General features: G+C 30.0%; 1 protein-coding gene across 2 annotated transcripts in view; it reads left to right on the forward strand.

The window, feature by feature from the left end:
* LOC100207607 (inhibitor of nuclear factor kappa-B kinase subunit beta) overlaps nt 1-15,000 on the forward strand; it is a 93,774-nt gene that overhangs the window by 44,558 nt on the left and 34,216 nt on the right. The gene's annotated exons all lie outside the window — the stretch shown is intronic.

Here is a 15,000-nt window from a genome sequence, read left to right on the forward strand (position 1 = left end):
CTAAACTGTACCTGCCCAAACCCAAACCCTCAATTGATGTATGTACTGATGCCCTTGCAGATCAATTATCATACTATAAGTTATCATAATTGTTATAAATTATCATAAGTTTATTGAAACTTAAGTTTCCACATTAGATGTGTTTTCCTTCCTTAGTTGGTTGTGCAGCCTTAATAGAGATTAAGGCCCACTTAGTAAGCAACAGGGGTTAATATTTGAACCTTGTTCAATACAATCACTATTCTAATATATTTCTAAAGTCATGACTTTTTTTCTTGTCCTGTTAGAGTCATATCACACATCCATCTGATCATCTGTTCCATCAAATCCAAAATGATGGAAATAACTTTAAATTTATTTTTATTGATTTTACTGGGTATTCCTATGGGTATTTTTTTAAAAGAAGCATTATGTTCCAGTTAAAGAATCAAAGTGTTCCAATTTTAGAAACTGTTTGCCTTGATTAAAACAAAATGGTGTCTTAAAAACCAAATTTATTTCCAATAACAGTTTAGTTTATATATTAAACTATGATTTAAAGAATAGTAGGGTTGTTTGCATTTATCAAATCATAAATGTTTTCATAGTTAAACCATATCTTGTTAAAAATATTTATTCCTTAAGTGTTCCAATTTCAGCAATTCTCCTCTAATAGTTTTCTATAAATATGTAAGGATATTGTATGTCAGCATATAAATAAATAGCAAACATAATTGGCATATAATATGCATATGGATATAAACAGTATATATTTATCCATATATATGTTTTACCCATATATATCCATATATATATATGTTTATGCCAATGTTTAATAAGTAGTAAATATATGTATAAATTTATAATATTAAAAAATAGTATCAAAAATTTTTTCCTAGCAGAAATATCAACTCCTGACAAATTTTATCATTTTGCTGTAATTTGAAATTATATCAAAGTAATAATATTAAAAAAAGTAAATTTAAGTATATCAAACATGTAATGGTTTAGTAGAACTCGGTAAGCAATTGTTGAACAATTCTCATACGTTTGTGTTGAAAATTTCACAACAGACCCCATAGATTCAAGAATTGGAGAAATACAAATTAGTGAGAAATTTGTTTTATAAGTATCGAACAAATAATGGAAAATGAAAACTTTTAAATCAATTATAACTAATTTCATAATATCTTGTAAAACTTCAAGGTAGTATATATATAATAAAATGCTGTTTTACCAAGAAAAAAGAGTCTAACAACAGTAGATGACTAGCTGTTAACTGATCTCGAATTCTAATAATAAATAAAACTGATCTCGAGCGAATAATAAATAAAACTGATCTCGAACAACATCTTGATTAAGTATATTCCAGGCTCCTGCTATATGGTTTGTGAAGAAATTAATTCTAGAAAGTGAGTTACTATTTGTCTTCTTAATTTCTAATTGTGCCCTCTTTTTTCTACAATTTTTTTTCAGGCTTTTATGCCAGTTTATTTTATCTATACTTTTTTGTTATCTAAACATTTCAATCAGATCACCTTGTACTGTTCTATCCACTAATTTTAGAAATTTCATCTTTTCTAACTGTTATTCGTAGTTAATACATTTTGTAGGTCTCTTTTCCAGTCTCTTTTTGTTTGTTTTTTTCAGTGGTTTCTAATTCTGCAGTATAATGTTTAATTGTGTATAATGTTTAATTGTGTAATTGTTTAGATTATCATGGGTATGTCCATTATCTTGCATTTATATTAAAATTTGTTAGTTATTTAGTTGCCCATTTAAAGAGATAATCAAAGTTATTTCAAAGTGAATTTTTATGCAAATTTGTATTTATCTCTGGTATCACTTTTGTATTACCTGCATATAATTTTTCTTTGTTATTTAAGTCCTGCATTAAGTTATTAATAAAAGTAACAAAAAGTAAACAACCAAGTACTGATTATGGTTGTACTCCACTTTTTACAGTTTCCTATTCTGATACATTCCCCTAAAACTACTCTTTGTTTTCTGTTTCAAATTCAAAAATGTATTGCATGATCTAATAAGGTTTAAGGAATAATATTTGGTGTGCAACTGAGTCAAATGTTTTTTTGCAAAATCTAAAACAGCTGACATCAGCACAGATACCTCTTTTTTATATCAGCTAGCAGTTCTAAAGTTTCTAGAAGATATGTAACACAACATTTTGCTTTAATGAAGCTATGTTGGCTTTTGGTTATTAAATTATTGTCAAAAAGATGCATCTGTATTATATATCTGATAATGCTTTTGATTAACTTGCAAATAATAAAGGTTATAGAGATTGTTCTGTAGTTGTCAATCTTCAAGAACCTTTTTCTTTTTTTCAAATATGTAATGTTTGCTTCTTGCCAAATTTCCTGTTTCCTCTTTAAGTGAACAATTGAAAATAATGCACAATCGCTAGCTAAGGCTTTCAGTACAATTGTTAAGGACAATTGGGTGAATTGTCTTTTTATTTTCATTAAGTTTAACTAATTGGTTCACTATATCTATTTGATTAAACAAAGGATTTGAATTGGACAAGGATTATTTTATTTAACATTGGATTCGGACAAAATTAATTTGTTAAAGTTTTACATATCCTCAAGATTTTCATTTGTTATACAGAGCAGAAGAATTTATTTGAACTAGCTGTGGATCATGGTAAGTCTGTTCCACACTGATCATTTCTATACTTGTTTTTTATATGGTCTTTTTACTACAATCTTTTTTAGTTAATGTTAGAAAAATAACTGAAGCGGAAATTGAGTCATGGTCAAGTTGATCAACTTATGTACTCAGAAGAATGTCTTGGATCATTTCCTCATCCTGAAAATGCGGGGATGAGTTTCACTTTGTTTTTCCTCAAGTAAAGAAAAAAGCACTGTTCAGCTATTCTCAAATAATAGGATATTTAAATCAACCAACTCTAGAGCATAGAGATATTTTGAAATTCAATACAGACTCTGGGGAGTAGTTACAATTTATATCTTGTTAATATCTCAGACAGTGGCACCCATACCAACTTTTTTTTAGAATTAATTAAAAATATAAATTTCTTCTTTTTGCTAAAGGGTTTTAAAGGAAGATTATAAAAATAATTTTCTTTTTAAAAAATTGATGTTCGCACTCTCCCAATATAACTTTGTAAACACAAATCTAGTTGGTTTGTATAAAAAGAAAACTCATACCAAAATTAAATAATGGAATGGGCTAAACATGAAGATCTGGTTGAGGGTTGCGCTTGACGGAAAACTAAAATATAATTGTTTTGTTTATAGTACACTATATATACAAGTGCCAACACACTAAAAGAGTATCTTACTGCTTTGTTTGATAGACATAGTATGGAAGATATCACCTTTAATCAAAAAAAAAAAAATATAAAGCACTTAAATTTTATTTTAGTTATATTGCAAATACTAATGTATTAAATAAGCAGTGCTCATTTTGTACTTTTACAATTTAATTTGTATGTCTTTTTATTGTTAACTTGTGTTCCTTATGTGGTAATTTGTTCATGTGTGTATCTTGCCTCTGTGTCACTGTGCCACAATAATGTTTTATATGGTCATACTATTCTGAAAATCTATAATTTTGATGTTCAGAACTTCGCCTTTTAATAACTTTTGTAATATTGTATTGTTTAACATGTCAGTGAAGGTTTTATTCAATTGTGTACATATTGTGCATCCTGGTTAGTGTTGAATGTTACAAGTGCACTCTAGGTACACACACACACACACACACACACACACACACACACACACACACACACACACACACACACACACACACACACACACACACACACACACACATAGAAACAAACATCTGAAACAATTGGTGTCTTCATTTACCCCACATGTGGGGTCAATAGGGACAGACAGAAAACAAAAACAAAAAAAGGTTAATCATCAGTTTTATTTATCAAAAAATGCATTGGACTAATACTTAGTACTTTATAGCTGTAGTTAAAAAATGCAATTAAAAAATGTAATTAAAAACTATATTTTCATTAAGTGGAAAACCTTAAAAACTATCCTTATTCATGATACTTTAAAACTTCTTGTTGTAAACGTCTAAAATGGGGTGGGGGAGAAGGTTAGCTTGTAGAAGTAATTTTTTTGCTCTTTTTCGCATACTTAGAGCTTATTATTAGATGTGCAAATTTTGCTAATTGATTTATGTAAACACATAACAAAAGTATCTCTAACATAGATGATAATTGCTTGACATTTTCCCGTTGTGTTTCGAAATTTATGGCTTTTTTTTTAATTTTAACCCTACTATTAATCAAGTCTTATGTTTAATCAAGTCTTATGTTTAATCATAATCAAGTCTTATGTTAATTAATTTAATTTATCTTTAATGGTAATAGGAGATTTTCTTTTCTTGCTTTTTCTTGTCCTCAACTCAAGTATAAGTTAATGAAAATATTAAAAAATGCTTTAATAGGATCTCCAGAACAAAATACAGCCATTTTGAAAACATTATCAAGTTAGATCAGAGTTAGATTGCAAATCTTAGAGCTGTTAGGTTGGCACAAAATTTTACCTAAGTGATGATATAAGCATCACCAAATCAGACTTTGCTAAAGCTTGTGAGATTCTTTGTTAAAGATTTGATCAACTCTTTTAAGGATGTTTATGGGATTTTAAAAAACCATCCAAGTATTATTATTGCATTAACTTTTTTTTTTACTTAAGACCATGTAATATTTTGTCAATTACCAAAGAACCACATAACGTTTGTATTTGCTCTATTTACAAAAATGTTTTCCAAATTAGTTGCTTTAAAAAAGTTGGTATTTGGATGCACTAAATATTTAAACTTTGGAGTATGAAATTTAGAATTTAAGTAATTAAGCAACTTGACAAAAATGGGTAAAAACTGAATCAAAAGAGTTTCGCCCTAACGTTTATTGCAATATTGAGAAAGTGTCTAAGACTGGGCTAATAAGAGAATTATTATTTGAAATATATGATATAACTAGCTCCTGATAATTTCGATCGTGTATAAAATCATGCATATTTAAAAGTTAATCAAGCAAGAGTACGGGTCATTCCATGCCAACTGGACCAAGGTCCAACATGGACCCCTTCGATTTTGATGAAACTTAGTGGGTTTGTTAAAATCCATAAAATAAGCAATTCCTGAAAATTTCAGCATAAAATTTTTTGTGGCTCATGAGATATGGTCATTTGAAATTTCTGATTTCAAAAAGAAATACTTTGGTAGCAAAAACATGATTTGTTCGTACTTTGAAGCTCTATATTTTAGAAACAAAATTTCAGAAAACCTTCTAGTTTTTTTTATTGTACACAACTCTAGACTTACTTTAATAAAACTTTGACATTGAATTCTTGAATATCACATTTTTTCCATAATGGCTACCTAAAAAACCAAAAAAATTGTTTAAAAGTATAAAAAGTTGATTTTTGATGAGTCAATATACAAAACCTGCAGTTTAAGAAGTGAAAAGAAATATTTTTTTAGTTTCTATATATGGTAGGCTTCTAAAATTTTAGAAATTTACTGGTAAGATACAATTTAGTAAAAAAATATAGACCTCTAAAAATGGCTGCGGCTAAAACTTAGGAAAATGTGCCTCCATTTCAAACCACCGGTAAGCTAGGATTAACACTGGTTTGAAAAGATTTTTTTTTCTTCTAATTTAATGACTTTATTACAGTGATTTCAGGAAAAAAAAAGTGGGTAATCATGGAGAAGTTACAAAATCAGAACAATGAAAATTACCCAAAATACATTAAAAACAATAAAAATAAAGTTATTGTTGTACTTTAGTTTGCATTATATGTTGTAATACAAAGTATGTATGAATTTATAGTACTGTAGTACTGATTATGAAAGTATTTCATAATCAGTACTTGAAATAAGTCTTTAATTAAGCCTGAATTAAACTCAATTTTTAAATAGACCTAGCTCTTTCCTGTCCCCACCCCCTTCCCCGATAATTTTCTTTTTAACATTCACATTTTTTCCCAGAACTTAGAAAAAATTGTAATTGAACACTTCTCCTTACATGGTGTGTCTGGTTTTATGTCTGATCTATGAAGTGTCTTTATGCCCAAACACACCACTAAACATACACATATAAAAACTGAAATTTAATTTTTAATGTTTTCATATAAAACTTATTAGTAGCCTATTAGGTAAAACTGAAATGAAAGACTTTTAGTCTAATTTACTTAATATTTAATATCATGACTATAAATTTTATAATATTTTTTCAATACATTCACGATTCCACCCTTCCTCATTAATTTGACTTATTTGATTATCATTTTCAAATTTAGATTACAACTTATACCAAGTTATAAGATTACAACTTATACCAAGTTATAAGAGTTAATTGACTTGTCAACATAATGCAATGTTGATTATGTAATAAACAATCAATATAAATAAAGAATCTTTTAAATGATTTTTGCTAATAGATATTAAATTAAATATTTAAACTTTGATAGACATAGCATGGAAGATATCACCTTTAATCAGTGGCAAAAAGCCAACAAAAATATGATATGGTTCCAGTCACTCTTCCTATGTATGATTTTATTAAAAAAGCTTGTCAACAAATAGACCAATTAAGAGACCACCCTTATATAGCCAAAAAACAATTACAGAGTAATCATATTTAATCATTACCAAGTAATCATATTTTACATAAAATGTAAAAGTGTTTGTATCATTTCAAATCATTTGCAACACAATACAAACTCAGTTTATTGTTTCATTTATGAAGTAATAAAACAAAAGAGTTTTTGCCTTACTTTAAATATTGTATTTATTTTAGTGATGGTGCATGTTCGCAATACAAAAAATTATTCTTCTTGTCAGCTTTGTTTATTGGAGACAATGCAGGCTTACTATATTCCAAGTGTTTAAGTATTTTTGGATTCCAATATTCGTGATAATTATTAATTTGCTATCATAAGCAAAGAGTTTGAGGGAACCTCAGGCATGTTGTTTATAAATACTTCAAAAAGTAATGGACTAAGAATGGATCCCTGAGGCACACCACTTTGATCTTTTAGCTCTTGAGAGTAAGAATTGTCAACCAAAATTCTTTACTTTCTCTCTAAAAGAAAAATTTGTATCCAGTTTAGTAGTTTTCCATTAAAGTCATAGGCCATAATCTATATAAAGTCATAGGCTTCATGGCAGGCTTTGTCGAATGATTTAACAAAGTCTAGATAGGGGGAAGGTTGCATAAGATGAGGAGGTTCCTAAGATGGTATAACCTCTTTTATGGGTAGAATACAGATTTTTTTTGCGAACTTTTTTGGTTAAGGATATTTATACAAGTTCGATAGTGTTATTTATTTTAATTTCTTGGTTGTATAGTTAATATTTTTTGATTGTTTTATTGTTAAAAAAATTCTCGTTATAATTTTTTATTATTCAATATTTTGTAATTACGTCAGAACAAAACAAGATCATCAAAAGTTTATTACATCCTCAATATTTTATGCTTATCTACTGCTAATTCCATGGGTTATATGAGATAATACATAAGCTGTTATCATGCTATTTAAATTATGATAGTATTTGGTAAAGTTGCTTAAGATGATACATTTTTAGACGCTCAAGAGAGATGCAGCTTTTTATTAAGAAAATTGCGTTTTTTTAAAGTTTGTCTCCATGGAGCTTTATTTTGGTATTTCAAGAGTGAAAGTTTTTTCAAAAAATAGTATCGCTAACTTTTTTAGAAATAGGAAAGATTTTTATTTTATTTTTATGATTGAGATAATTACTTTTTACTTAAGTATAGTCCTTAAAGAAAATTTTTTTGTGATTATTTTTTTGCTATTTTGAGTTTTTTAAGTTCCATTAAAAAAAGCTTGTCTTAGGAAACTGGTTTCCTAAGATGAGATGATTGGGTGTGTTGAAAATAACACAATTTTTGGTATAAAGATTTTTTTTTAATGAACTATTCATTTATATTCTTTAAGAAGAAATATTAAATTATGATAATCTACAAAAATAAATATAAATATAATATTTCGGCTGCCAAAAAGCATACACAACCTTCCCCTATATTATAATTGCATAAAATCCATGATTGTGTGCCTTCAATGCAATGTCTATCATTTTTAGTAGATTAATAACACATGAAATTTATCTAACAAAGAAGTACTGGTGTTTTGTGATCAAGTTGTTTCGAAGTAGGTGGGTCATCGTGGGTTTTTTTAACAGTTTCTCTATGATTTTACATATTATGGTTGTTAAAGAGATTGGTCTATACTCAGATGGTTCACATTTATTTCCTTTTTTTTTTTTGTATACTGGTGCCATATTGGCTTTCTTTCAAGTGCCAGGTAATATACCTGTTACGAATGATGATAATATTTGAAAGGAATTGGGTCAAGCTAATCCCATGGAACATTCTTTGAGAACGTATGGGCTTATGTCATTTGAGCCGATTGTTTTTTTTTTTTCAACTGTTTTAGTAAATACATTAGGATCAACTTTTTCAATCTTGCACGTCTGATTAGAGTTAATTGGAAATGTAAACTTGGTCTTGCAATCTACTTTAAAAAATACAGATTTAAATTATTTAATCAGGCATTTCTACTTTGCCAAGTGGTTTTTTTTATATCATGCCATTTATTCTCAGAGGTTGAACAAGAAACTTTGCTATATTTGGCTGTTGATCTATTGGTATATTTTTGAGTTAGTTTTTAAAAATAGCACAAGTTTTGAATCATAATTTTTGAAGTAATTTTTTTAGCTGCTTACCTGTTGATTTGTAGATTAGGTTAATAAGTAGGTGATAGTTGATGGAACTGGCTAGTATTTTAAACCAAAGATTAAATTTTTTTTTAGTTAGGAGTTTAATGTGTTTTGTGAAATATTTGGTATTATTCTATGTTTATAAGTTGTGTTTCTATTATAGTTTGGTTTGGTTTCTATTATATTTTGGTTGCGCTGAAAATAAAAAGAAAATTTGTAAGATAAGTTATCTAACAAAAATCTTACAGAAAAAAAAAAATCTCAAAAAGCTAAAATTTGAAGAGAAAAATATATTTATATTGCATTTTTTTTTAATTACTATACTATGCGAAATCCTTTGTAAATTGTTAAATACATAAATTGTTATGTAAATATATTAAATACATAAATTATGAAATTATTAAATACATAATTAAATATATAATAAAAATGTATAAAAAAAAAATACAAAATTATTAAATACATAAATTACTATGTAAATATATCAAATACATAAATTATTAAGTTTACTTATTACTTTATTAAATAAAGTAACAAATTAATTACAATGTTTATAATAAATCATTTTTATTTAAATTATCAAAGAATATTATACGTAGTTACATTTATATACATACTTATTTTTTATAAATCTTTTCAAACTTTTTTTAGGATTAATTTTATAAACACTTTTAATAGCAAAAATTTTTGGCAAAAAAAAATGTAATGGCACTTTTTAAAAAAGTAATTAACTCAAAAAAATGACGTATTTTATTAACGTATCCATGTGTTCAACTTCAATTTTTGTTTTGTATAAAAAATAAAAAGTTCAAAAAATAAAGTTTATTTACAATACTGAATTTATTAATAATTTTGGAACAACTAAAATGATAAGAAAATAAATGCACATATAATATGGGTTGGACAAAATGACCCATGTATGTCATTTTTTACCGGTCAAGCACCAGACAATGTCTGATGTCCAGCGCTTATTTCGAACTCTGAGTACTATTTAAAATCAGTTATGCCTATAGTAATATACATATATATATATATAAATATATATATATATATATATATATATATATATATATATATATATATATATATATATATATATATATATATACTTTAGCATATTTATGTGAGCCCTTGCTCACTTTTTTGCTTATCTAAATCAATACGGCTTTTTTATAATGAATTAAAAGATTGCTGCCCCATGCCAAACCCTCAATCGATATAGCAGCACTCTGCTGCGAGTCAGGCTATTCGTCAGTCGATGTATGTACTGAAGCCCCCGGCAGCAAGCTATTTTAGTATGACATCACACTGTTCACCTAAATCAGCAGTATAAGATGTGTGTATATATATATATATATATATATATATATATATATATATATATATATATATATATATATATATATATATTTATATAGTTATATATTATATTTATATATATATATATTTATATATTATATTTATATATACAGTATTGGACAAAACATTTGCAACCAACATCGAACAATGCTAAAAAGTGTTTCTAATTTTACATGTCTTAAAAATGAAACGAACTATACTACCACAGCAAACAGTTCAGGAGTCTGGAGTCATAGCATGCCATGACATGAGCAATCAGCTGACAGGTGACAGCACACAGGCAGAATTTCGTTGACAAGTAACATTTTGCAGCAGACAAAACAAGTGCAACTTTTTTGGTTTATTTCATTTTCTTAAGTCTGGTCCATGTCAACGTCACGGAAGTTTTTTAATAATTAAAGGAAGTATCCAGAGGTTTCCAGAAGCATGCAGAAGCTTCCAGAAGTTTCCAGAAGAAGCATCTGGAAGCATCCAGTAGCATCCAGAAATATTCAGAAGCTTCCAGAACCATCGAAAAGAAGCATCTAGAATCTTCCAGAACAGGTTCACACAGGTTCATTTTACTATATAAGAGACATGTAAATCGACATGTAATTCAGTCAGTATATGGAAGTAAATCATTCAGTATTATCAAGACAGTTTATCGAAGTGAGTTTTATCAAAGTGTTTTATCGAAAAACATCAATACAAGAAGTGAAATACAACAAGTGTTTCATTACATCGATACAGTCCACATCCAACCAAGCCGTTGTGTTCCACAGAGCATTATTGTATCATCACAAGGTAAATGTAACATGGTAAGCCTTGAGAAGCGTGATTATTTATTTTTATAATTTTTATGACTTCAAGTGCAAAAATGGCTCTTAACAGTCTTGGATTGGAACTAAGAAAGAAAATTATTGGCGATTACGTAAGTGGAATGTCACAAAAAAGTATTTGTGATAAATATTGCATAAAAAAATGGACCGTATCAAGACTATGTTGCAAATATCGTTCTACGGGGAAGTTGGCAGAAGATAACAAAAGTGGAAGACCACGTTCCACCATTTCTAGAGAGGATTCTATGATTGTCAGATCCGTCAAGAAGGATCCCTGGATATCATCAGTCGAGATACAAAAGCAGTTAGAGCTGCCTGTATCGGACCGAACAATTAGACGACGTGCTGTTGAAGCCGGATTGTTTTCTCGACACCCTGCAAAGAAACTGCTGATTTCACTAAACAACCAGAAGAAAAGACTCCTGTTTGCTACATCTCATATTGACTGGAACGTGCAGAAATGGGGAACTGTCCTGTTCAGTGATGAATCGAAGTTCAACATTGGGAGCAATAGCATTTGCCGTGTACGACGACTGCCCGGAAAACGCCTCAATTTACGTTACTGCCATAAGACCGTGAAGCATGGTGGAGGCAATGCAATGGTCTGGGGGTGTTTTTCTGCTAACGGTCTAGGTCCAATACATCGAAACGATGGAATAATAGACCGTTTCATGTATAAAAATATCCTGAAAGATGTTATGTTACCTCATGCTGAATGGAATATGCCAATAAAATGGGTTTTTCAGCAAGACAACGATCCGAAACACACTGCAAAAGTAGTCAAGCAGTGGTTTCAAGACAACCACCTATTGGTGATGGATTGGTTGCCTCAATCTCCGGATCTCAACCCTATCGAGAACCTGTGGGAGATCGTCAACCGCAGAATTAATCGTGAAGGTGTTCGTAAAAAGGATCAACTGTTTGAACAAATTTAAAAGGCCTGGGCAGCGATTCCACAAAGTTTCATTGATCACCTGATCGAATCTATGCCTCGAAGATGCAAGGCTGTGATCGGCAACAAAGGATTCGCCACAAAATGTTGATAGCGAAATACAGCTTGGTCAACATTTTGTCGAGTTGCACTTGTTTTGTCCAGAAGGAAATTAACTTTTTTTAATACTTTTGATTAATTTATTAATTTTCGTGTACAAATAATGAACTTTGTGATGAATAAAACTTGAAGAACTTTGTCTCTAAACAGTTACATAGTTATTTCTCTAAATTGAAAAAATGCAGCACTTTTATATAAAGAAACTAAATTAGCATTATTTGGTTGCACTCGTTCTGTCAGATACTGTATATATATATTGTGTCTTTTATATAGTTAGAGATGCCTTGGTTACTGTTTTAAATCACCTGTAATCTACTTTATATGTATGTTTGTATTCTTTCTAAACCTCTGGCATAGTGTTAATGCATCCATAAGTTGCTATCTGTATGTTTGTGTGCTGTCTGAACCTCTGTTGTATGTGTTCTGTTTAAATATTTTATTTAAATGTTTAAATCTGTTTTGATGCAGTTTCAGCTCATTAACTAACTAGGCACTCCAACTATAAAACCTACGCTCCACCTATCTCTATTATTTTGTTAGATTTGTAATATTTTTCCTAATCCATTTCCAAAATATCATACCTCATGTTTTAAGGTATTGTTTGCAGGAAGTAGCTCCTTTTGATTATTCCTGGTCTGGTCAGGTATAGGTTCATCACGATTTCACTGCTACTGGTATTATGTAATCCAGTAATACCTGCTCCATGCCCTGCTGCCTTGTAAAGTGTGCTTTTTAAGGCAAAGGCTTAGAAAAACAAACTTCGACTTAAAAATTACCTACCTTGGGGCTCTTGGTTACTTAAAGGCTAAAGATGGTGTCATGATAAAAATACTCATCTCAGGCAGATGTTAACTGCATCCAGCTACTGTCTTGTAGGAGGCCTCCTAGGCAAAGACTTTAGGGATAAGCAGAATAATTCTGCTAATCAGCCTCAAACCCCTTTTTCATCTATTAGACTGGCATTGATTCTTCTTATAGGTTTTTGCTTGTGCCTCTTTGATAGTGGTTATGCAACTCTTTCTGTTATCTCCTAATGAGAGTACAGCTCTAAAATACAGTTTAATGGTTCTGAGGCCGGTTGGTAGTAAGGTTTCCCAAACTCTGTGATAGCTCTCAGAGAGGCTGATTCCATCAACAAATGCAAAATATGCGAGTATTAGCAGTGTCATGTTGCGCATGGATAATGTCCCTGGTAATTCTTTTGGTGTGTATTGTTGAGGCAACATAAAGAGCCCTATGTTACCACTTAGGGTTAATTAAAAGGACTGAGAAAATTGCATAGCTCATTGCTTAGGAGGCCGTGTTCTATCTATGAATGAGTCAAGTTCCCTTTAAACTTAAATCATGCCAAAAGTAACCCAAAATATTAAAAGCCATCCTCACCTTCTAACTGTTTTAATATATCTAATATTCGTGGTCTGTGAAGCAACCTTCCATCAGTTGAATCTTACTTATTGCAAAATTTGACAGACTTGCGTGCTCTTAGTGAGACTAATTTAAATTCTACCATTCCTTCTTCTGATCTCATTGTTGATGGATACAATCCTTTGATTCACAATGACTCCAATAGTCACATGCTTGGCTAGGGTGTATGCATATGTGTCAATTCACCTATTTGTCGTGAAATTAGGTTCGACCACTTTTACCATTCTTTTATGTGCTTCTGCTTAGCACCTTTTCACTCTACCACGTTTCTCTTGGTTCTTTACCATGCCCTCTCTCTTTACCCATCTGCCAATATTGTTGTTATTGGTGACTTTAATGCTCATCACACTGAATGGCTTGGCTCTAATGTCACTGACCCTGCTGGTACTAAAGCCTTCTTCTTAAAAACTTCTGCATTTCTCAATCTCTCACTCAGATAAATAACTTTGTGACTCTTTATCTCGTATCTTATCTTATCTCGTATCTTATCTCAGAAGTTAGGCTCTAGAGACTTATGGAAAATTTTCAATAGTGTTGTTAACAAAGGTAGGTCTAGCATTTTATCTCTCATTCATGGGGCTGATCTTATTACCTCTCCCAAGGATAAGGCAGAACTATTTGCAAGGAACTTTTCTTCCAATTCAACTCTCAAATCTTATGGCTATTCTCTTCCTTCCATTCCAATTAAACAGGTTAACCCAATCTTAGACATTCAAATCACTTCAGCTTCCGTTGCTAAAGGCATATCTCGATTAAACTCTTCTACAACTTGTGGCCCAGACAACATCCCTGTCACAGTCTTACAAAGTAGTTCTCCAAAACTTTTTTGCTCTGTCTAAACTATTTATTAAATGCTTGACTGAGTCTTGTTTTCCTGCCTGCTGGAAAATGGCATCATTTCAATTTTCAAAAACTCTGGTGAACATTCTGACCCCTCCATTTATCGTCCAATCTTCTATCTGTTATTAGCAAGGTCTTTAAGTCTTTGATAAACAAATTTCTCACATCCCATCTTGAGTTAAATAATTTACTCTCCAACAATCAATACGGTTTTCGATCCTCTCGCTGTATGTCTGACTTGCTAACTGCTGTGACTGAAAGATTTTATTGTGCATTAAATAGAGGAGGAGAGACTAGAGCTATTGTTCTTGACATATCTAAAGCTTTCGACAATGTTTGGCATGCTGGTCTTCACCATAAGCTTGTTTTATATGGTATATCTTGGAAAGTTTTTGATATTATCAAATTATTTCTTTCTTACCGCTTTATTAAAGTCATTTATAAAGGCCAACATTCTTCCTTATTTCCAGTAACTTCTGGTTATGCACTATTCAGTGGTACCACTTATAAATTACCTAAACCGGTATCTTTGGCTCTAAACATTTTAACGGAAAAGCCACAATCATGAATCACCACACTCAAAGAAGTAATATATTTATATATACTATTTAACATTATTTATATATTCTTTAGTATAAATATTTCACTGGAATGTTAAAAAAGTTTTGTATTTGATATATTCACTGAAATTACCAGCAAATAGACTTTGATAACCATGGTCCTGTTTTGTTTTTTATCTACATTAATGATCTTCCCAACAACCTTACA

This window comes from Hydra vulgaris, chromosome 09 (assembly GCF_038396675.1).
Source record: "Hydra vulgaris chromosome 09, alternate assembly HydraT2T_AEP".
Taxonomy (NCBI): domain Eukaryota; kingdom Metazoa; phylum Cnidaria; class Hydrozoa; order Anthoathecata; family Hydridae; genus Hydra; species Hydra vulgaris.